Source organism: Syngnathoides biaculeatus, chromosome 3 (assembly GCF_019802595.1).
Source record: "Syngnathoides biaculeatus isolate LvHL_M chromosome 3, ASM1980259v1, whole genome shotgun sequence".
NCBI classification, from domain to species: Eukaryota; Metazoa; Chordata; class Actinopteri; order Syngnathiformes; family Syngnathidae; genus Syngnathoides; species Syngnathoides biaculeatus.
The window spans coordinates 27,403,562-27,429,302 of NC_084642.1; the positions used below are offsets into that span (position 1 = coordinate 27,403,562).

Consider the following 25,741-nt stretch of genomic DNA (forward strand, 5'->3'; position numbering starts at 1 on the left):
TTTCTTCAACAAAGTTAGCATAAAATCCATTAATATTAATGTATGCTGCTTCACATTTGTTTAGTTTGTTATAAACTGCCCTTAGATTTGGTCATAGAATTATTTACGATCATTGCAAAGACAAAGAAAGAAGAATTAATCATAAAACATTGTTCTAATGATGCAGTTACAGATTTAAATAGTGTTTTAAACTTGGGCTTGGTGTTACTGTCGTGATATCTGACATCTGATAAACAGTCACGTTTCACTGCACAATGACTACCCTTAACTGCATGCAAATTACACTTCAGTAGAAAAGAAGCAAGTGCTGAATAACTCAACATTGCTGATCCCTTTAGTAGTAGTGCATGAAGAACATTTTACATTAGGCAAAATGAACAATCAGAATCATCTTTATTCGCCAAGCATGTTTGAAATATACAAGGAATTTGTCTCCAGTAGTTGTCGGCGCTCTAGTATAACATACAAGACGACAACAGACACTCAATTGAGACATAAAGACATTGTTTTAGTGCTCACGGAGGAAAAAAGGCTGCCTGTAATCTGGCAACAATTGAACTTTTTTTCTGACAATCATGCAAAGGATGCAGCGTATTCTAGCATTTATAGTAGCTACACCATAACATTCAGATATTAGTGCCAGTCTTATCTTGTCATAGGTTGGCTAATGCAATTCTTTGGTCTTTGTTGTCAGTTTATTTTGTTGTTGACAAACTCAAATTAGAAGGTGAAAGGTGAAATGTCCTTCCCACATTTGGCACCTCTATAGAGAAAAGGAATCTGCTCCTTAAACAAGACTTGTACCCTGGCAATTATTGGTATGCTGCCACACATACCAACTGACTCACAGAATCTTTAAAGCCGACCTGATTGAATTTCCAACTACTAATTTCGATTGTCTTTTCCCCTAGCTCTAATGACATTTTCCTCAAGCTTTTTCATAAGTCCAGACACAAGCCTCCAGCTAACCTTTCGTGGGCACAGAGAGGCGTCATGCCACATCGTTGGTGATGACAGACAGACACACGTTTTACAGTAATTATTGGCAAAAGCAAAGGTCACCCAATCTGCAGTCGGATGCAAATGACCTCATTATATATTTAAAATTTCTCCAAGAAGCGGCAGCATTCAATTAAACCAAAAATGTGTCCAATAACAGAAATAGAAAGGAGGAAATGGATGGTTTGAGGCTTACAGTGAGAGCAATCTTCCCTTCAGATTGAAATACTGGATGATTCAATTGTGATGAATGTTAAAGTAAATGTAAATGTATTTATGGATACACTGAAAGCAAGGGCAAAGAAATAGAAACAGAGTAATGGTTACAGAGGGGCACGCAAACTACTCAGTACAGAAATCATGATATGATGTACCCACTTCCCCCTATCTTTGCACTTCTTCCATGAACAAGTGCATGCAGTAAATAATAATAGTTCGGATACGCTCTCGCTTTCCCGTGACCCTTGTGAGGATAAGCGGCTCATAAAATGAATGGATAATAATAATTATAAATATAAATATAAATATATATATATATATATGTGTGTGTGTGTGTGTGTGTGTGTGTGTGTAATTATTAGTAGTAGTTTTTTTACTATTAGTATCAGCACTTGATCTTGTTAGAATTGTTGATGTTGCAGTATTGATTCTCAGGCCACATGTAAATTGAAAATTGAATTGAATATGAACATTAACTAGTTCTATGATGTTTTGAAGGTTTTAAATTGAGGTAGATTCCAGGTAAAAACAGGATAGGTTCTTCTTCCACGATACACACAAAAAAGATCATAAAATGAAAAACTAATTTTGGGAAGAAAAGATTGAGTTGTTTGAAGTGTGAAAACAATATTTGATTGACACTCAGATAATAAACTATACGTTTGTTGACATTGTTGTATGAAGTGGTGTTGAAAAGGAGTACATTAGACACTTAAGAGCAATTATCCAATCATGTCATTATCTGACCAGATTTGTCGTCCGACTTTATGAAGACATACTGCTGGTAAACTTGCATTAACAAGGTGATTTAACTTGGGACTTGACTTATAACAATACTTTGACTTGATTCGACTTGATTCGGGACTTGCTTGAGACCCAAAGGTTACAACTTGAGACTTACTTGAGACTTGCAAATAGTTAGCTTGATTCTATCTCTGCAAAATGGCTTCCGGCATGTTTGAAAATATTTCCTCACTTACTGACATCCGGTTGTAATAATATTAGCATAAAACCATCTTAAACTGTTACTGCTGCCTGTTTACAAGATATTATGGCTTGTCATGCCTGCTCACCCTTATAATCTGCTTGTTTTTTTTAAAAATAATAATTTTCCTTCCAAAACACACACAATGGGTCAAAAAAAACAACTACAACCACTGTATTGTGGCAAGGTTACATGTTAAGCAAACTTGCTAATGATCAGGAAGAGAATTTGTCCTTCCAAGTTGCTTACAATGCAAATGCTGCAAAATTCATCCAGCAAGATCAAAGGCCAGTTTTGCACAGACCATCCAAATGTTGTCCAAGTCATAAATCATCAGACAGTATAGAGCCAGCTTGCTAAACACAGTTCTATCTCTAAATCTTCGGTATAAAAGTAGATGGTTGCATTCCAAATTAATTTAAACTGCAGTGGGTTCATTGATTAGGAGCTTGGCTTTTCATATTAAATTCAAGAACTAACAAGTAGCCCGTTAAACTGAAATGCAGTATTGACTTTCAACGCTGCAGTTTGTGTTTAAAACAGACTGTCACCCTTCCATTTGTTTCAAACGTACCTGTTAGGAAAAATATTTTGTCAGTACTGTCAAAATTAAACACCAAAACCTGACAAGCTGTTTGACAGAAACGAGTCACAATGTCTCAGTACCATTTCCTTTTCCGTCATTTCTCTTCCTGAATTTGACCAAATGGAGTGCAGAGCTCAAGTCAAAAACATGTTCCGTATGGTATTGTGTTTCAAGAGAACGCTGTATTACACGGCAATCCTAAATGGAGAAGCGCACTGAGCACAATGTAAATGCAAAGACACACACAATTGCACACCCAGAAGAATGAAACCACTTCATCCCTACAAATAATCTTATCTAGCAGCAGTCTGACACCTGCAGTGAGAGAACACATCCCACGAGTCTGTTCACACAATCACACCACTAAGGGAGATCAGTCAACCGGGAGAACAAAACTCACAATGAGCTTTCTTTTCATCCCTTAGCCCTGCTCATCCTTTCCATGAAGACCAAAGATGCTTGCTCTGCCATCTGGCGGCCACCTTTAGAAATACAGATTTTTCTGAAATGGTCAAATATAAAATAAAATAAAATAAAATGAAATGAAACGATGATTTGCCTCAGCCATATTGATTTTGAAGAAACACTAATATTAAGTGACAAATGAATCACAGTTTTGCCTGTCTTGGATTTTGACTCAAACAATGACTCATTCTCCTATGACTGTCTTTCCTCTGGCCAAGTTTGTTGGCTTCCACATTCCAATATTTAATCATAGCCTTTTAATTTTGGAAAGTATTTCCACTTGTCAGCGTGTTTTTATGTACACTTTGTAAGTCTACAAAACTCACTTTGCATGTGATGACCAGCACAGTCGTCTCAAATGATCTTCTGCAAATTTATGGATTTAGTGCAGAGAAGAAAATGCTTATTTTTCCCATTAAAATTTATTTGCAACCCAAACTAGAATAATTTTTAAATTTTGTTTGATTTAAAAATAATATTAATATATTTAATATTTTTAAAAATATGCTATAAACACATGTTTTGGTAGAATTAGGGTGAGTAATCTCTACCTTTCAATTAATTCCACTGTTTTTACTAACATGAATGTTTATCCAACATTCACTCTAATAGTATTGAACGGGGTCTGCTTGTCAGATTTATCCACCAATGTTGGAAAATTAGGGTACGAAAAAGGTCATGTGAGTTATAAAACAAAGGCACAAGGGTAAGATGCACTGAATTATAGATTCATGCAGACCAGTAATTTCTTATCACAAGTTGGGTGAATTTCCAGTCTATTGGGTCAAAAATTATTTACTTCAGACCTACTGTGCTCAGCTGGAGCTTTTGTGTGAGACATTTGCCCTCATGTGCGTTCTCTTTCACTGACAACATTCATTGGAAAATCAAAATTGCCAAAACTTCAACAAATGTGCGTTTAATGATCTTTTATTTGTTACCCAAATAGTCATTGGTGACCCTTTCCAATGTGTACCTAACCTCTCACCCAAATTAAAAACAGGATAGGCTTACACTCCCTGGAAACAAAATAGGGGTATAATAGTGGTCAAATGGTGGCTGGGCATAGTGTGAAGTTTGCACTGAAAGCAATAAGTGGTCGAGCTTGCAAAACTGTTAGGATGCTCATATACTGTATCTTTCCATGCCTTCACCCGAGCGAAATGTTTCTTGGTGAGGCATAAGAGATTCAGGAGGGTAAAAATAACATGCAGGTGTGAAACAAACAAAAAGTATAATGATGAGAAATGTTTCACACTTAGCTGAATTACTGCAGCCCTTCGGGGGGACACAAGTTAATACAAACTGTAGGCCTGTCCCAAGCCCAGAGAAATGTAGAGAGTTGCGCAGGGAAGGGCATCTGACTTAAAACTTTGCCAAACAAATATAAGCACTCATCTAACTAATCCCATAACGGATCGGTCGTGGCCCAGGTTAACAATGACCTCCCTGTTAAACTGCAAGGCGCTAGAGGAAATCCACCTACTGTGGCTCGAAGACAAAGAAGACAGAAGAAGAGGAAAGCACAGATCCTACAACTGTGTCGGGAAACTTTGAATATTGGGACTATGGCAGGAAACGCTTGGGAGTTGGTTCACATGATTAGGAGATAAGTTTGTATATTTTGCATCCAAGAGAGCAGGTGGAGAAGCTAGAAATTTAGTTCAAATTATTTTACCCTGGTGTAGATCAGAAGAGAAACGAAGTAGGTGTTATTTTAAAGGAAGAGTTAGCTAAGAATGTCTTGGAGGTGAAAAGCGTATCGGATCAAGTGATGAGGCTGAAATTTTAAACTGGGGGTATGTGTAAGGTGTTTATTGGCTATGCCCCACAGGTAACGTATTAGATGAAGTAGTTCTGAGCATTCCAGACACAAAAAGAGTTGTGATTGGTGCAGATTGTAATGGACATGTTGGTGAAGGAAACAAGGGTGATGAAGAAGTTATGGGGAGGTGGGAAAAGAACTTTTGGGGACAGATGGTGGTAGATTTTGCAAAAAGGATAGAAATGCCTGTAGTGAACACTTTTTTTCCAGAAAAGGCAAGAACAGAGGATGACCTACAAGAACGGAGGTACACGCACGCAGCTCGATTACATTTTGTGCAGACCACGTAATCAGAAGGACGTTATAGACTGTAAAGTAGTGGTAGGGGAGAGTGTAGCTCGACAGCATAGGATGGTGGTGTGTAGGATGACTCTGGTGGTGCGTAGGAAAATTAAGAAGACAAAGGAAGACCAGAGAAACATGTGGTGGAAGCTGAGAAAGAAAGAATGTTGTGCGGCCTTTCAGAAAGTGCTAAAACAGGCTCTCAATGGAGAGGATGAGCTCCTGAAAGACTGGAATACCACAGCCAAGGTGATCAGAGAAACAAACAGGAGAGTACTGGGTGTATGTTCTTGTAGGACAGGAGAGAAGGAGACAGTGGTTAGCAAAGAAGTCAGACACTGAGGATTGAGAAGACCGAGGAGAGAATTCAGTAATACATTGAAATGCTACATAGGGCGAAGTTAGAGGTGGCGAAGGCTTAACAAGAGGCGTACGACAACATGTACCCCAGGTTGGACAGGAAAGAAGGAGAAAATGGATTGGCCAAAAAAAGGGATAGAGATGGGAATGATGTTCAGCAGGTGAGGTTGGTTAAGGACAGAGATAGAAATGTGTTGACTGGTACCAGTAGTGTGGTAAATAGATGGAAAGAATATTTTAAGTTGTTGAAGATTGAAGAAAATGAGAGTGAAGGAATTATTGCATATTTTTGGGATGTGAGAGGAAACTGGAGTGCCAGGCGAAAATCCACACTGTGACAGGAGAACATGCAAACTTCTTCCAGGTGGGGCCGGGATTTGAACCCCAATCTTCAGAAATGTGAGGCCAATGCACTACATTTCACTACATTGAAGCACCTTGTCTTGTCTGATTAAGAAAAATGGTTACCTCCTTTTTTTGTGACAAAATGTCACAAACTATTTAGACGTCCCCATCCACAGAGTTGAGTCATTGAATTTCTAAGTTGTCTGCCTTTCCAATAAAATATATAATTGAGACTTAGCTGAAAATCAAGTAAACTACTACAATATATATATATTTTTAGAAGGATAAGGTGTTATTAATTATCGGTGATCTAATAATTAATTTGAGGTGTACAACTTCTGTCCCAATATTGAGTAAAATGCTATGCTTTCCCTTCAGTGAGGAGTGACATTTCCTTTCTCTGGCGAACTTAACATCTCACTACAACTTGCTCTCTACCTTCACTCTAAATTTGTTCTGTCACTAAATAAAGCTGACTCTGGGTAACTGAGAACTGGGAAATTGTAGTAGTTCAACCTGCTCAGTGCGCCTGAAGCAGGGTTGGAAAAACCTGTTTGACTGCCATGGAGCATCAGCTGCACGTTAAATTCTTCTGAATCATGCATTGGCACTATGCTCTGTTGGCATCCACACCCATAAAGCGTGAGTTCTTTGTGTGAGTCTTTTGCATCAATAAGAAAAATTCCAGCTAAGAGACCATTAACTACCACCGTGAAGAGGGTGGGGGGGTTTATAACCTAAGCACCGAAAAGGGATTTGATGTCTTCATAAATTATTGGTTACATGATTCGTTAGTTACCCTGAGCAGTGCAGCACATAGTAGGAGTACTAGTACCTAGGTGTGGTACAAGGGGAGGTGTCAGAAATGTGGGATTTTCAGTAATTACAGGTGTATATATATATACATATAGGTTTTTTTTTAACTATCCATGCCTGTTGCTGGTGAGCATTTATTGCAAGAGGCAGATTAGTGCGTTAGATCAGAGGTGTTGCTGTTGTGGTTATTTCCATATTCAATAAAGAGGAGTCAGTCAATAAAATTTTAATCTAGTTCTCTTCATCTTGGTCTTCAGATTTTAAAATCATGAAACCAAGAAAGCTCCTAACAATTGATCAACACCACCGTATTTTCCTATTGTGAGGTTTTCAGATGGAGCTGTAAAGCATGAGCATCACAGTTCTGAGGTCCAGGATTCAGTCCCGGTGTGACGGTCTGAGCACTCTCCCGTGCTGAAAAGTCTCCTTGTGATTAATGCACATTCGTTACTAACAGAATTCTGAGTACGTAGCAGAGGGCTACTGGGATATCCCCCTGTCTCATAGTTCCACTTCTTCTACATAGAGGTAGCTAACATACATTATATCCTAACCCTAACTCTAACCTTAAAACAGAAGTTGATCAAAATATATACACGTATATGTACGTTCGCTGTGTTCATCTTTCTGAGATGTCCATAGCAAACATGAACATTCGGCGACAAGTTGTTGAATGGCACAAGTTGAAGCATGGCTGAGGATGTTTCAGACTGCCCGGAAGTTGACAAAATGTACACGCATGCGCGTTAATCGCAAGGAGACTTTTCAGTCACACCGGCCTCGCCTATGTGGAGTTTGCATGTTCTCCCCATGCCTGCATTGGTTTTCTCCAGGCACTCCGGTTTCCTCCACATCCCAAAAACATGCAACATTAATTGGATACTCTTAATTGCTCCTAGGTGTTGTTGCGAGTGTGACTGTTGTCTGCCTCCCTGTGTCCTGTGATCGGCTGGCAATCAGTTCAAGGTGTACCCCGCCTTCTGCCCGATGATGGCTTGGGTAGGCTCTAGCACTCCTGTGACCCATTTGAGGATAAGCGGCTAAAAAATGGATAGATGGATGGAGGTTCTCAGAGGGAAGGGAGCACTGGACTTATTCTGTCAGAGTTTCATCAGCAGTTTTCATCATAGATACAGAGAGAATAGATAGAAGACAGAAAGGTATAGAAAATGGACATGCTATGAAATTCATAGGTCGCTTTATGGGGAAAAGAAAAGAGCTGGTGTAAATTTTGACATTCAGCTTCTTATTTGAGAACAGCAAAACAGATTGAAACACTGTAAAGTTGGTCTTTGCTGTCGAACGTTTAGAAAAACAAAAAATTAAATGGGACCTTTGTAGATTTTATTCTCACATCACTAATCCCATTCACAAGCCTGACCAAATTCACACAATTGATTCTTCGTGAATGATTCTAAACCATGCAAATACGACAATGTGTAGTTGCTATGTAAAGTCACAGAGAATGCAGTCCAGTAAGAAAAAAGTAATAGTAATAGCACTGTAATAAAGTCAATGTTAGGTAGGCACGACTGGAACAATGATAGCAAGAATTATTAGTAATATAGAGTACTAACACTGAATGTATGGTTTTGAAGTGCTTTTGTTTTCATTTTGAATCATTTAAAAGCTAATAATTTTAAATAATCTTTAGTTAAGAAAATGTTTAATTCCAATTGAGTGTACATTTAGCGGTCATGAATGTACAGCAGAAATGTTGCTCCTTCCACATTCTTTCTGAATCATATAAGATGTCTGAGGTCACTTCACTCTGCTACATTTGGCTAATATTGTGTAATTGTTAGCAAACGAGAGGGGTGGATATGCCATGGTACTTCAAGAAAAGCTTCTAAAGCCAAAGCTAACAGGTCACTGCAAGGCTGCTTTGCGAGTAACCAGCAATAAATGTAGACGCGAGTACTACATCATCAGTCATGTCTTTTATTTTTTCATTATTCGGATTCCACATAGTTTCCAGGTAGTACACGCCTTGGTCCAATATTACTGGCTCCAGAACACATGAAGCAGCACTATTATTGGCTGCTGCTTTCCCTTCTGCCTACAGATGGGAAATTCACTATGTCACTTACAGTAAGTGTGATGTTGTTCATCTTTCCCAGTAACCTAAGCCCACCCTAATCCTCAACTCTTAACCCATCCTAAACTGCCTCAAACCTCAACCCCTTGTCCTGAACCTAATCATAACAAACATCTCGTTTTTATTCCGTACAAGTGTGAAACATGTTTGGGATAGTCATATTTTTACCTCTGTGTAGCCTACCCTCTGTCTTTAAGTTCAATAAATTATTATTATTATTAAATTATTATTGATTATTTATTATTATTGTGAATTTTAGCATCGTCCTGAAATTTCACCTGGAATCTTAATTTTGCTAACCTTTAATAAGTACTACTGTATATTATTCACCACATTGTTTGCAAGTCTGAGTTGTTTTGTGCAAAAGGCCACTTGTGGCCAAACATTTCGTTTTCATTATTAAAACCTTCAACTCTATTAGCATGTTTCAATCAATTGCAAATAAGCAAATATACAGATCTGCTTATCTGCATATACGGCTATTATATGGTAGTAATTGCTATGTACACCGCAATGATTATCCAGCTTTGGGAGATCTAATGCAAAATGAGATGTCTCATTTGATTTGGCAACTGATTATCCTTTTAAAATAACATTGTTTGGTTATAGATTAGCCTGACATTTGCTTCTTCTTTATGCAAGTCTTTTTTTCTCCTTGCCAGGTGTATTACAACAATTGAAGTATCTAAAATAACAAAGAGCTCAAAAACGGGCAAGCCATTTCACTACTCAAAAAGTGGATGTAACCCTAGGTACCCACCGGGTGCGAAAGATCACTTTGCCTCATGTCCCTCGCTTGAGCTTGATTACTTGACACATTTGGACACATTGAACGTACAATGTAATTGATATCTCATCAGCACTCTAAATTCAGAAAGGGGCGGTATTTCACCTCCAGGAGGTGTTGAGAACACTTTCCTTGACGATTTCACCTCGTCCCAGCTTCGAGCATTCAGCCGAAGAAGGTAAATTTGTGTGTGCCAGAGTCATTCGGGCCACGTCATTCGCACCGCCCCGCACGGATTCACATCTATCTGTGGGAACTAAATTGACTTCCTATGTGATCATGCCAGGCGGCACAACAGAGCAACTGCTGAGACCGTTGGGCTCACAGTTCTGAGGACCGGGATTTAAGTCCCGGACCTGCCAGTGTGGAGTTTTCATGTTCTCCCCGTGCCTGCGTGGGTTTTCTCCGGGCACTCCAGTTTCCTCCCACATTCCAAAAATATGAATTACAGTAATTGGAGAATCTAAATTGACTCTAAGTTTGATTGTGTGTGTGGCTGGTTGTTTATATGTGCCCTGCGATTGGCTGGCTAACACTTCTGGGAGTACCCCACCTCTCACCTGATGACAGCTTGGATAGGCTCTTGTGTTCCAACAACCACTGTGAGGAGAAGCGGCTCAGAAAATCGATGGATGGATGAAAGGCCCAAAACACATCCACTGTTTTTAACAGTTAAAAAAACATAGATAAGTTATATGGTTGGTTAAAGATACAGTACTTTGTCCCTTTTAATATTTCTAGGTAAATTACTGGGATGGGCTCCGGCACTCCCGCGACCCTTGTGTGGACAAGTGGCTCAGAAAATGGATGGATAGATTCGGTCCATCTCTTCTGAGGGGAAGCCCATTTTGTATCCTGTCATTGTGTTAAGCAAAGCAGCAGCTTTGCTTTGGTTTTAATGGGATACATGTGCACCTCCTAGTAGTCTTGCTTTAGTCCCTGCAGTGATGGACACTTTGTATCTGTTGTGTCTGTTGTGGTGAAGAAGGAGCTCAGCAGAAAGACAGTGCTATAAATGTTCCTACCCTCACCAATGCTCATAAGCTGTGGGTGGTGACCAAAAGAACAAGATCACAGTTTACAAGTGTCCAAAATGAGCTTCCATCACAGGGTGTCTGGGCTCTCTCTTAGAGCTAGGGTGAGAACTTCAGTCACACGGGAATTGCTCAGAGCATAGCTGCTGCTCATCCACATTGAGAGAAGCCAGATGAGGTGGGTCATGTATCTGATTAGAATGCTTCCTGGGAACACCTTGGATCAAGAGAGGGAAGTTTGGGCTTCCCTGCTCGAGCTACTACGCTCAAAAACAAACATATACCGTATTTTTCAAACTATAAATCACAGTTTCTTTCATAGTTTGGCCAGGGGTGGGACTTATTCTCCAGAGCGACTTTTATGTGAAAAAATTAACACGTTATTACATCCATCCATTTTTAGAGTCGCTTATCGGTTATTTTCACACAAACAACAATAAGAGGATGGTCTAGGCCCATGTATCTTTACCTGCTACTTGTGTACTTCTGAAATTTCAGCTTTTCAACATTAGCAGTAACTTATAAGAACTGAGAACGACTGAACAAAAATAGCATTCAAGAGAAAATCATATACTGCAGATTACAAGCTGCAAGTAGTGAACTATGCAGTTACACTAAGCATCTGGGTGTCCTCTTTTGAGCACAAAAAGCTCTGCTCATGATGTATCAATAGCAAGCAACTGCACATCACGCCACGGTTAAAAAATAAATTAATTGTTTTCAACTCCATACCTGCTATCATCCCTTGGAGGCTTACACCAAAATACTCAAACCATTTGATATCTTCATGAATCACGGCTTTAAAGGAGTCTTGCATAACCTGTGGGAGCAGTGGATGACGGATGGAAAGCAGAGCTTCCAGGTAAATCCATCATGCAACTTTCAAGTCATTGGTTGGCTTGACAAAGTTTGGGCTTTCGTGACAACCAAAACCACACTGTCGGGATTCAGAAAGGCCGGAATAGGCTAGTTGTAACTGCAACTGACGATGAGTTTGACGTAAGTGACGTAGAAGTGAGAGTGGCGCGTCGTCAACCTATGAAGTTGGCAGACTTGTTTAGAAGTGACACCAAGGATGAAGATTTCATTGGATTTTAGTAACCGTGTATTTGGAGTGACACGGATGGTTGAGGTAAACTTCTTAGTATGTTATTTATGCTGTAGTTATCGAAATAACTCTTAATATGTTATGTTAACATGCCAGGCAGTTGTGTCATGTAACGTAAGCATACCTTTAAGCCTGTTGTTGCCTCTATTCTATTTTCATTTTAAATTGTTCATATTTTAAATTTAAATGTCATGTCTATTCTTGGTGTTGGATTTTATCAAATAAATTTCCCCAAAAAATGCAACCTATACTCCAGTGCGACTTATATATGTTTTTTCCTTCTTTGTTATGCATTTTATGGCTGGTGCGACTTGTACTCGGAGCGATTTATAGTCCGGAAAATACGGTAACTGGAAAAAAATGTATGGATGGAGGGATACATGTGGTGTCAGTGATGATGCCTGATTCTCAAGTGGCATGTAAAATTGTTGACAGTAACACCAAATCTTGCAATTGACACCCTGCTCTGAATGTATGTACCAGCCGCCATGGTGCTGCATCACATTCGTGGCTAACCCATGGTGACTGAAACGTTGATGCCATTAAGCTAGTTGCAATTGAAATGAGTTTTGAGCTTTGCTATGAAAAAAAATCACAAAAATTTAATGTGTTGGAAGAGTTTATACAATGATTTCCCCCTACACTCCCAAAACCCCAATGATTAATTGAATAATAAATTGTTGTTCTGTGTCAATGTGATTGTGAATGATTATTAGAATGATTATTATTTGTCTATATATATATATGGGTCGAAGACAAAGAAGAGGAGGAAACCGGATCCAGCGTCAGAAGAAAAAAAGGAATGCACAGAGCCTACAACTGAGTGTAGGGACTTTGAATGTTGGGACTATGACAGGAAAAGCTCAGGAGTTGGTTGACATGATGATTAGGAGAAAGGTTGATATTCTGTGCATCCAAGAGAGCAGGTGGAAAGGTAGTAAGGCTAGAAGTTTGGGAGCAGGGTTTAAATTATTCTACCACGGAGTAGATGGGAAGAGAAATGGAGTAGGGGTTATTTTAAAGGAAGAGCTGGCTAAGAATGTCTTGGAGGTGAAAAGAGTATCAGATCGAGTGATGAGACTAAAATTTGAAATTGAGGGTGTTATGTATAATGTGGTTAGCGGCTATGCACCACAGGTAGGATGTGACCTAGAGTTGAAAGAGAAATTCTGGAAGGAACTAGATGAAGTAGTTCTGAGCATCCCAGACAGCGAGAGAGTTGTGATTGGTGCAGATTGTAATGGACATATTGGTAAAGGAAACAGGGGCGATGAAGAAGTGATGGGTAAGTACGGCATCCAGGAAAGGAACTTTGAAGGGCAGATGGTGGTGGACTTTGCAAAAAGGATCGAGATGGCTGTAGTGAACACTTATTTCCAGAAGAGGGAGGAACATATAGTGACCTACAAGAGCGGAGGTAGAACCACGCAGGCGGATTATATTTTGTGCAGACGATGTAATCTGAAGGAGGTTACTGACTGTAAAGTAGTGGTAGGGGAGAGTGTAGCTCGACAGCATAGGATGGTAGTATGTAGGATGATTCTGGTGGTGGGTAGGAAGATTAAGAAGACAAAGGTAGAGCAGAGAACCATGTGGTGGAAGCTGAGAAAGGAAGAATGTTGTGCAGCCTTCCGGAAAGAGGTGAGACAGGCTCTCGATGGACAACCGAAGCTCCCGGAAGACTGGACGACGACAGCCAAGGTGATCAGAGAGACAGGCAGGAGAGTACTTGGTGTGTCATCTGGTAGGAAAGGGGAGAAGGAGACTTGGTGGTGGAACGCCAAAATACAGGGAGTCATACAAGGAAAGAGATTAGCGAAGAAGAAGTGGATACTGAGAGGACTGAGGAGAGGCGAAAGGAGTACATCGAGATGCGACGTAGGGCAAAGGTAGAGGTGGCAAAGGCTAAACAAGAGGCATATGAAGACATGTACACCAGGTTGGACACGAAAGAAGGAGAAAAGGATCTCTACAGGTTGGCCAGACAGAGGGATAGAGATGGGAAGGATGTGCAGCAGGTTTGGCTGATTAAGGATAGAGATGGAAATGTGTTGACTGGTGCCGGTAGTGTGCTAAATAGATGGAAAGAATACTTTGAGAAGTTGATGAATGAAGAAAATGAGAGAGAAGGAAGAGTTGAAGAGGCAAGAGTGAAGGACCAGGAAGTGGAAATAATTACTAAGGGGGAAGTCAGAAAGGCATTACAAAGGATGAAAAATGGGAAGGCAGTTGGTCCTGATGACATACCGGTAGAGGTATGGAAGCAATTTGGAGAGATGGCTGTGGATTTTTTGACCAACTTATTCAACAGAATACTAGCGGGCGAAAAGATGCCTGAAGAATGGAGGAAAAGTGTTCTAGTTCCCATTTTTAAGAACAAAGGGGATGTTCAGAGCTGTGGGAACTATAGAGGAATAAAGTTGATGAGCCACACAATGAAGTTATGGGAAAGAGTAGTGGAGGCTAGACTCAGGTCAGAAGTAAGTATCTGCGAGCAACAGTATGGTTTCATGCCTAGAAAGAGTACCACAGATGCATTATTTGCCTTGAGGATGCTCGTGGAAAAGTACAGAGAAGGTCAGAAGGAGCTACATTGTGTCTTTGTGGATCTAGAGAAAGCCTATGACAGAGTACCAAGAGAGGAACTGTGGTACTGCATGCGTAAGTCTGGTGTGGCAGAGAAGTATGTTAAAATAGTACAGGACATGTATGATGGCAGCAGAACAATGGTGAGGTGTGCCTTAGGTGTGACAGAGGAATTTAAGGTGGAGGTGGGACTGCATCAGGGATCAGCTCTGAGCCCCTTCCTGTTTGCAGCGGTAATGGATAGGCTGACAGATGAGGTTAGACTGGAATCCCCTTGGACCATGATGTTCGCAGATGATATTGTCATATGCAGTGAAAGCAGGGAGCATGCAGAGGAACAATTGGAAAGATGGAGACATGCACTGGAAAGGAGAGGAATGAAGATTAGCCGAAGTAAAACAGAATATATGTGCATGAATGAGAAAAGTAGAGGGGGAAGAGTGAGGCTACAGGGAGAAGAGATAGCGAGGGTGGATGACTTCAAATACTTGGGGTCAACAATACAGAGCAATGGAGAGTGTGGTCAGGAAGTGAAGAAACGGGTCCAAGCAGGTTGGAACAGCTGGCAAAAGGTGTCTGGTGTGTTATGTGACAGAAGAGTGTCTGCTAGGATGAAGGGCAAAGTTTACAAAACAGTGGTGAGGCCGGCCATGATGTACGGATTAGAGACAGTGGCACTGAAGAAACAACAGGAATCTGAACTGGAGGTGGCAGAAATGAAGATGTTGAGGTTCTCGCTCGGAGTAACCAGGTTGGATAGGATTAGAAATGAGCTCATTAGAGGGACAGCCAAAGCTGGATGTTTTGGAGACAAGATTCGAGAGAACAGACTTCGATGGTTTGGACATGTTCAGAGGCGAGAGAGTGAGTATATTGGTAGAAGGATGCTGAGGATGGAGCTCCCAGGCAAAAGAGCGAGAGGAAGACCAAAGAGAAGGTTTATGGATGTGGTGAGGGAAGACATGAGGGCAGTTGGGGTTAGAGAGGAAGATGCAGGAGATAGGCTAAGAAGGCAAAAGATGACACGCTGTGGCGACCCCTAACGGGACAAGCCGAAAGGAAAAGAAGATTATTTGTCTATATATGTCCTGCAATTGGCTGGCTCAGAGACAGATGGGATGCATACGGCACGGGCATATTTAGGTCACGAGCGGTTTTCACCAAGTCCTTCTGTATTTTAGTAGAGTTTCCACTAAAATTCAATGCTCCGAGCATTGTAGACAAATTGTTACATCTTTTTACACATTTGAAATGTCTCCATGTAATACTATTGTGTATCAGTGCACACTTCCCACTTTTAAATGATACACCAGTCCACAAAATGATCAAATTTGGGTATAGCCCGCCTCTTAGCAGATTTATTGGGGCGTGTGTTACTCATAAAAATTCAACTCTTAGTGTTTTGCAACACTCCATTAGAAATAAGTCTTGGTAGCAACGTAGCAGCAGTTGCTAAAATTGGTTTATTTACAGTGAATGTTCATACTGTACACATCTCGTAAATGTTCATGTTAATGAGTGTTGTAGTTTTCGTAAAAGGCTTGAGATGAGCAATAGCAAAGGGAAATCGTTCTCTCTAAGCATTTGATAGCAGCAAATAGGTCTTTAATTGCCTATATGTGACTTTGGCTTATATCTTTGTAAATTTGCCTTTGTCAGTGCCTCACAAGCTATGAACCGTACTGCACCTTGCTGATCCTGAATGGCTAGCGCGGTATGGTGTGTTAAGAGTAATTGTTCTTCCCGATCAGGCTGGAAAAAAAAAAAAAAACATTTGGGCTGACATTTGTAAAAGTAAATTTATTAGAAATGATCAGAAATCATTCACCACAAGAGAAATGAAAATGTTTGCCATGTCCATTTCATTTTAAAAACCGCTTATCCTCACAAGGGATGTGGGAGTGCCAGGGCGTAACCCAGAGAACATCGGACAAAAGGCAAATTACACCCTAAACTGTTCACCAATTAGTCAGAGGGCAAAATTTACTAATTCAATGTAGCTAACCATTAAAAACATCAGATGTACAGTGAAGAAAATAAGTATTTGAAAACCCTGTTATATTGCAGGTTCTCCCACTTAGAAATCATGGAGGGGTCTGAAATTTTCATCGTAGGTGCATGTCCACTCTGAGCGTGATAATCTAAAAAAAAAAAATCCAGAAATTACAATGTATGATTTTTTTTTTAACGATTTACTTGTGTGATACAGCTCCAAATAAGTATTTGAACACCTGAGAAAACCAATGTTAATATTTGGTACAGTAACCTTTTTTTGCAATTACAGAGGTTAAACATTTCCTTTAGTTGTTCACCAGGTTTGCATACACTGCGAGAGGGATTTTGGCCCACTCCTCCAACCAGATCTTCTCTACATCAGACAGGTTTCTGGGGTGTTGTCGAGAAACACTGAGTTTCAGCTCCCTCCAAAGATTTTCTATTGGGTTTAGGTCTGGAGACTGGGGAGGCCACACCATAACCTTGATATGCTTCTTATGGACCCACCCCTTGGTTTTCCTGGCTCTGTGTTTCGGGTCATTGTCATGTTGAAAGACCCAGCCACGACCAATCTTTAATGCTCTGAATGAGGGAAAGAGGTTGTTCCCCAAAATCTAACAAGACATGGCCGCGGTCATTCTCTCCTCAATACAGTGCAATCGTCCTGTCCCATGTACAGAAAAACACCCACAAAGCATGATGCTACCACCCCCATGCTTCACAGTAGGGATGGTGTTCTTGGAATGGAACTCATCATTCGTCTTCCTCCAAATACGGTTAGTGGAATTATGACCAAAAAGTTCAATTTTGGTCTCATCTGACCACAAAACCTTCTCCCATGACTCGTCTGTATCATCCAAATGGTCATTGGAAAATTTAAGACGGGCCTTGACATGTGGTGGTTTAAGCAGGGGAACCATCCATGCCATGCATGATTTCAAACCATTCTTACTGTATTACCAACAGTCTTGGAAATGGTGGTCCCGGCTCTTTTCAGGTCATTGACCAAGTCCTGTCGTGTAGTCCTGGGCAGATTCCTCACCTTTTGAAGGATCCTTGAGACCCCACGAAGTGATATCTTGTATGGGGCTCCACCCCAATTGAGACTGACCGCCATGTTTAGCTTCTTCCATTTTCTAATCATTGCTCCAACAGTGGTCCTTTTTCACCAAGCTGCTTGGCAATTTCTCCAAAGCCATTTCCAGCCGCATGGAGTTGTACAATTTTGTCTCTGGTGTCTTTGGATAGCTCTTTGGTCTTGGTCATGTTACAAGTTTGAGTCTGACTGATTGTATGAGGTAGACAGGTGTCTTTATATAGCTAACGACCTCACACAGGTGCATCTGATTCATGATAATACATGGATTTTTAAAGGCAGACTAACAGGTATGTGAGGGTCAGAATTTTAGCTGACAGACAGGTGTTCAAATACTTATTTGCAGCTGTATCACACAAATAAATCATTCAGACAATCATACATTGTCATTTCTGGGTTTTTCTTTTTAGATTATCTCTCTCACAGTGGACATGCACCTACGATGAAAATTTCAGACCCCTCCATGATTTCTAAGTGGGAGAACTTGCAATGTAGCAGGATGGTCAAATGTTTATTTTCTTAATTCTATGGAGATGCCTTAATTCATCATTGTGATCACTGTAAACTACAATCTCAGCAATAAATGTACTGTTAAACAAAGCTCTGTCAAAAGTGCTCAGCGAGTTTCGTAGAGAAAGAGCCTGACTTCTGATAGCAGTTCTGCACAAATCAAGGTTTTGTGGTGGTGCTAGTTAATACAGTATCTCTCACCATTTCTTATATTATGTGAAATATTTTGATGCTGTTTCAATTTTTTGTTCAGTTTTTGTTGGTTCATTCCAAAGTACTGTAAAGTATAACAGTTCCAAAAATATATGTAATTATTGCAATTTTTTACAATATACCATATTGGTATTTTTTTTCCTTTAAATCTGTAAAGACAAGTCTTGCTTGTGCAAAGCATTAAATTTAATTCTTGTCTGTTCATCACAAACTGGCACTGTGTCATAGGTGTGCTAACCCAGGGACAATTTCTTCACTTTAGACGTTTTTTCCCTACTGCGGCTAAAATAGCTGACCAAGTCACTTTATACACCAAAGTTATAAGCGGTAATTGGACTCTGTGGAGGGATAATCATAACACATCCCAGCAAGGCAAGTTCTAATACTAAAACCCAAGTTAGAAACTATTAAAAAAAACATACTGCTGCTATTGCAGAAAAAAAATACATTTTGTAAATATGTTAACTATCATGTTCAGAGAAGCTAATATAGGTCAAAAACATTCTTTTATGGATGAAGCTGCAGATTTGACACACTCTCCACTTGGATATGAATGTGACATTTCTCCTCAGTGAAGAGTAATTTAGCGCAGACATACTCTTTTTGTCACAGAAATAACTAGAAATGGTGTTATTCAAGGTTATTCCAAGGCAAAACATACACTGTATTGCATATTTTAACACTCCCGCCCATAAAAAAACAAAAAAACAAAACAATCCAAAACATTGAATAAAGATCAGCATGTTTACAGGGATGCTTTCCCTATCTATATACATGAGAGCACAGACTGTGTGTATATACGTATTTGTACAAGTGCATGCTCTCACTTGGGACTTTTTTGTACTGCCAAAAATCCAAGTGAGACAAAGTGCTGCTTTCATATCCAGAACGTTTTAAAAATAGTCATGTTCTGTACTGTATGTTGCCTTTTTATTGTCCCCATCCCTCGTTTCCATCTTTGACAGAACAACATTATTGAAGTAAGGAAAATGGAGAGGGCATGCAATCTTTGGGGGTTTAGGTGTGGGGGAAATGCAGAATGAATATTAGTTTAAAGAGATGGGAACAATATTCAAATAATCACTTTAAACTGCTCAATCTACTTAACTGGCAGTGTGTAAACAAACTTAATGTCTACCACCATGAATTTCACAACTCAAGTGGGCCCCGAAGCTCCTCTTAGCATCCCAAGCAAGTCCAGTGGCTTATCGCATAAAGAATCATTGACTGCTTTGAAAGTCATCAATACCGTGAATACAGTTTTACATATGGTAAACCCTCCAACTCAATCTTTGTAAGCCAGTGAAGGAACGACAGTCCATAAAACTACATGGTTTAACAATAAACACAAAATGGTCTACATTGGCTGAGGCACTGATGGTGTAGTGGTACACACGCCTACCTTTGGTGCGGGCAGCGTGGGTTTTATTTCTGCTCAGTGATGATGTCGGTCTCTGCCGTGCAACTGACTGGTGACCAGTTCAGGGTGTAGTCTGCCTTTCGCCAGAAGCAAGCTGGGATAGGCTCAAGCTCTCCTGTGACCTTTGTGAGGGTAAGTGGGTTGGATAATGGATGGATGGACTGGGTGTGTTTTGTGGAGCTCTTGTGTACAGAGAATGGGAGCTGGATTACTATGGGGATTTGATGACTTTAATTATATATATATTTTTTTTCCATCCATCTATCCAATTTACGTACCGATTACCCTCACGAGGGTCGCAGGTGTTCTGGAGCCTATCCCAGCAACCATTACATGAGAGCGAGGGTCCACCCTGAACTGGTGGCCAGCCAATCACAGGCCACATATAAACAAGGAAACATTCAAACTTACAATCACACCTACGTAGTATTTACAGTCCTCAATCAACCCACCACAAGTTTTTGGGATGTGGGAGAAAACCCGAGTACCATAGAAAACCCATAAAGTCACAGGGAGAACATGCAAACTCCACACAGGCGGGGCCAGGATTTGTACCCCGGCCCTGGGAACTATGAGGCAGAGGTGCTACCCAGTCGGATACCATGCCGCTATTTATTTATTTATTTATTTTATTGGAAAGTCTTCAAAATGCATTGGCTTTCTCATAATCAAGGTTAATACAGAGACGCCATGTGTCATGTAGGATCAATAATAATAGCCATCAATAGTTCTTGCACGTCTCGGCGAAGGGGCAATATATTGACATATGAAATTGTGCCTTGGGTCTTGCAGCTGCAGCAGAACAACTTAATGGATTAATTGGGAACCAACAAAGATAATTGGGCCTTTGGGGTTGTATGATTCCAATCTTTTTTCCCTGTTGCCTCCGCATGGGGGTGATGTGCGTTCCTGCTGTGTAATTTAGTTAATTATCAAGAATGTTGTGTCACTGTCCACAGGTTAAAGGAAGGTAAAATGTAAAACTAACTGAAAAAATGATGAAAGTATGTTCCCATCGACTCCCTCAAATCTTTTTCTTTTCCTATATGTCTTTAAGAAAATAGACCACGACAGGAAGCATATTTTTTTTCATGCGGTCATTACTTAACTCTAGTAATTAAACTAGAAATTGCATGTGAATATGGATAGGTGCTGTTTTGCAGAAACGCTTGAAAGTTTTGGTTGCTTAATTGCGCTTCAACTTTTCAGACTCTAGAAACTTCTTATTTCTGTTAATCTGATGACCACTACACCTCACCTTGCCCATGATTAATAGGTAATTAGATGACTACTTTAATCTGCTAATATTTGAATGCAACAGCTCATTTGCAAAGATCAAAAAACGTGAAAGTTCAAATGTTATCTCAGTATTCATACAGGATGACCCAGTTAAAGGGATTGGTCCACCCTTTTAACTTGACAGCTTGTATCAACACAAATATAGCTCATATAGCAGACTACAGATGTATTGGTGTGTTTCCCCTCAGGAGAGATTACAGATAGCTCAATGTTAGCTAAGAGTAAGTGAGTCAGGATTTCGGTTGTTTGCTGTGCTCTTATTATTGGATGCCAAGGTGTCCTTCTGTGAGGCTGACAGGCACTGAGTAGTAGGCCAAATTGATTGGTCTGCTCTTGCCCGCCAAAATGACCTGAACTCAATTTGCTTGCGATGGCTTCAATTTCCTGGCTGGACACAATCCCCCTACCTCTCCTCCCTCACTCTCTCTCACTCTCACAGCATCCCTCCTTGCTCAAGAGCTGTGATTTAATTTCATTACTCAACGGGGGGGCTTTTTACTCAGTCACATGTATCAGTCTTCTGTCCCATACTTGGGTCATGTGTGTACATTACCGAAGAAACCCATTCTTACTATATATATATACATATATCAACACGTTAATCTTGAAATATAATGAATTTTGAAGAGGTCTGATTTTAATCTAAGGATATCTGCTGTGTTTTTCCCTTCACGCTGCCATGATACATACATAAAGTATCTGAATGAGAAAACAAATCAAATGTCATGAGATCCATGTGTAAATCCATCTCAAGAAACACCCATGAATTGTACGTCAACATTTTCTGTAAACATTGTAAGGATTGACAAATGGATGTGATGATGAGGCTCATTGCTTGCTGTTTTTAACCAACTGCTATATTTTACCTGGAATTCCCAGAGTAGAGCCATTTACTGTTTTTCTGGTAACATTTGAAATGAGAGCCAAAGAGCTAGCTTCTCGCTTGAGCTATACACCAAGAGGGAGGAATATTTTGTTTTTCTTTTCAGGGTCATGATGAAAACACATGCAACAAACTTAAAAAAAAAATACCACATAAAAATTATGTTCCTACCAAAACGGTTGGGTTGCGTACAAGAATTGTAATATTGTTCTGGACAGATTCATTAGTTACAAACACGCTTTGTTTGATGTATTTTTTCAGAAAAGTTTTTTTTTTTTTTTTTCATGAAAAAGTTGTGCATCAAGGCTCGGATAATTTAAAGGCTTACTTTAAAAAGATTACTGTGTATTCTTCCATAACAGCTTTCACCGGAAAACACCCAATTTGCATCGCCCAACTTTCAGGAGCAACATCTTGTGAACTCATTTCAGATGCACATAATACCCACATGGTCAACCACTGATTAGAAGAAAAACAGGATCTAACGCTGGAGTCAAGCATAGAGGTCTTTGAAGTGATTACCTTACATGCTTTGGCCTTGCTTTTGTTGTTTGAAAGATAAACATGCGGAGCCACTCAGCATTTGCCAGCTTATGTCAAGATGAAAGATCTTACTAGCCAAACCAGAAAGCCACAGATTGTACTGAGGGTATTAACTGGCCTCAGAAATACCCTACTATTGCAAGATCTTCGTCTGATTTCAGGCACTGTCAGCCTCTCAGCACTTTAAATGGTCAGTATTACGGCCCAGAGATGATACGCTACAACAACAAAATAACCTTGACTGTTGCCATCCTCCACTTTGTTAAGCCTTAATAATCTTTCCCTTTTTTAATAAAATCCCATAACCAAGCATCCAAATGCAAACATGCAGGGCATTCTGTCAGATAAAGCTGCAAGCAATATACAGTACAACAAGCAAGCCGTTCTATTTTTTTCCTGACTCTTGCTAATATTTGTCTCTGAGGACATGCTCTCCTCTGGGTATATTTACAAGTGGACTTACAAGCTTTTACCTCCAGGAAACAAGCAACAGATCTGACTCATATGTTACGATGATTAATCTCGTCGAGTATCAACCAGGAGGCATAAAAGTGATCCAAGCAAATTAAAGAAGCTCAGAAAGCCAAAGAAGCTGGGGAATTACCAACCAATGCCTTTTTTTCATTTTACTTTTTAAGCCACTGCAGTTGCATTGCTATTATAAATATGTTTACTTTTAAGCTGTTGATGTGTTGTTGTAATTTTTGTTTTCAACAGGCTTGTTTAAACAGGAATCCCAAAATGATACACATATATTGTCAAAGTTAGACAGACTGACTGCACACTTGCAATAAGCAGGGTTGTTTTTGTTTGTTTGTTTGTTTGTTTATCACTGGCACCATACAAGCCTCACAGTTGTGAATAGTGACAAAATATTTCTACTGCACACACTCCAAATAAGGCAGGCAAGCTACTCTGAGAACTATTTAATGTTGTTATTCCGTTTAGCTTGAACGCAAATGCTTGACGTGTAGATTTAAAGAAAATCCCACTTATGGAAAATATATACTAACAGTGACTTTTAAAAAATGAATATCTTCAAAAAAATTGAACTTATTTGTTCAGTTGTCCACATAGTTATTCAAGATTTTTTTTATGAATGCCTTCAAAATATTGAAAGAAGGATTTGTTTTTGTTGTTCTTTTTTTTAGCTTTTCTTTTGTCTTTTCTATTTTTTTTGTTCAACTTAATTGTAGTTTGGTTATCCAAATGGTTATTCAACAAGAATCCAAATACGAAGAAAATATCATATCATTCTCTTTCGTAACGTGACGACTGATCCGTAATGTGAAAACTTCTTTACGTGCATTGCAGCCTTACATGGTTGAGCTGTTTGATCACTTAAAACAACCTGACTTTTGCAGAGAATGTGTTTAGTCTACAAAGACACGCTGTGCCCTGCCGTTGGAGCCTGTTCTAGCTCTCTTCAAAAAGCCCAAGAGGGACAAAGCTAGAAGCTTATCCTTTGTGTATGGGGAACAAGGGATAATGCAGGCCGCTAGTGCTATGACAGTGGGGCTGCAAGCCGGATACCAATGGCTCTCCTTCGCTCCAGGGAAATTACACAGAGATATAAATAAAATGTTGTGAAACACTGAATGATTGTTTAGCCATCTTTCTGACGTTTGACTTGGATTTCATAAATATGACCATTATTATCTTTTTAATTTAATTACGCAGGAATAGCCATCAATCCATCTGTATGTATTTATTGAATTCGTTATTGGGTAAAGACAAACATGTCATTACTAAGCCCATTTTCACTTGAACATTGTCACACAATCACCCCCAATTATTTTTTTTTGCCACGTAATGAAGTGAGGTTAACAGTCAGTCCCCTTAATATTCCCTTTGTCCACTCTGTCCCCTGTTTCTGTCCAGATGCATTTTCATTAAATTTCAGATTAATTAAAAAAAAAATCAATATGATCAAAAGTAGGATTTCAAATTCCCATGTTGCACAGAAAATACTGGCAGTCAAAAATCAAAAGTGAATTTGAGTCTTTGTGACCCCTGTATGAAAAACAACTGAATGCCTAGTTGTTTCCTATTCTTCTTTTCCATTCTGCTTGTCCTGTTTGGGGTCGCCACAGCATGTCATCTTTTTCCATCTAAGCCTATCTCGTGCATCTTCCTCTCTAACACCCACTGTCCTCATGTCCTCCCTCACAACATCTATCAATCTTTCTTTGGTCTTCCTCTCGCTCTTTTGCCTGGCACTCCATCCTCAGCACCCTTCTACCAAAATACTGAGTCTCTCGCTTCTGAACATGTCCAAACCATCTTAGTCTGCTCTCTCTAACCTTGTGTCCAAAACATCCAACTTTTGCTGTCCCTCTAATGAGCTCATTTCTAATCCTATCCAGCCTGTTCACACCAAGCGAGAACCTCCTCAGCATCTTCATTTCTTCTACTTCCAGTTCTGCTTCCTGTTGTTTCTTCAGTGCCACCATCTCAAATCCGTACATCATGGCCGACCTCACCACTGTTTTATAAACTTTGCGATTCATCCTAGCTGATAATCTTCTGTGACATCGAACACCACACACCTTACGCCAACTGCTCCACTGCGCTTGGACCTGTTTTTTCACTTCCTTACCACACTCACCATTGCTCTGGATTGTTGACCCTAAATATTTGAAGTCGTCCACCCTCGCTATCTCTTCTCCCTGGAGCTTCACTCTTCCTCCTCCTCCCCTGACATTCATGCACATATGAATGCTTAGCTGTTTGCTGGCAATAATTACCTCGTATTCCTGATTCTTACACATCTTGCAGATTCAAGTAGCTATCATAATCCATGGCAACCTCCAGCTGCCTAGTACTGATGTCCAGAATAGGACCAAACAAAGGGACCACTCTTTCTAGTGATTGAGAACAAGGTATCACAAACTAATAGTAATGCAAGTAACTTGCAGGATAATTTAAACAAACAAAAGGCAATGTTCTAGCTGTCGGTTTAGTTTTTCCATGAATAAAAAAACAGACACACATGCACACAGACAAAACAGTAAGGGAGAAGACAAGTGAGAGACACAAAAATAAAGCAAAGGTGAGACAGTTGTAAAGGAGAAACTAAAGAGAAAGAGATACCATATGTGTTTTCAGTGTAGTGTAGCACGAAGACAGGTATGCTTTGGAACACTCTTTGTTTTCCAATGGGCTGAGTGCTCGCCTGCCATGATGTATCTTCACTGGAGCTGTCAGCGGATGGAGTTTACCATGCAGAAAGAGAACGAGAGAGAGAGAAAGAAAGAGAGAAGAGGAGCGAGGGAGGCAGAGAGAGA

General features: G+C 39.9%; 1 protein-coding gene across 1 annotated transcript in view; it reads right to left on the reverse strand.

Annotated features, from left to right (window-relative positions):
- Window positions 1–25,741, reverse strand: part of LOC133498371 (protocadherin-9) — a 258,441-nt gene that overhangs the window by 63,678 nt on the left and 169,022 nt on the right. The gene's annotated exons all lie outside the window — the stretch shown is intronic.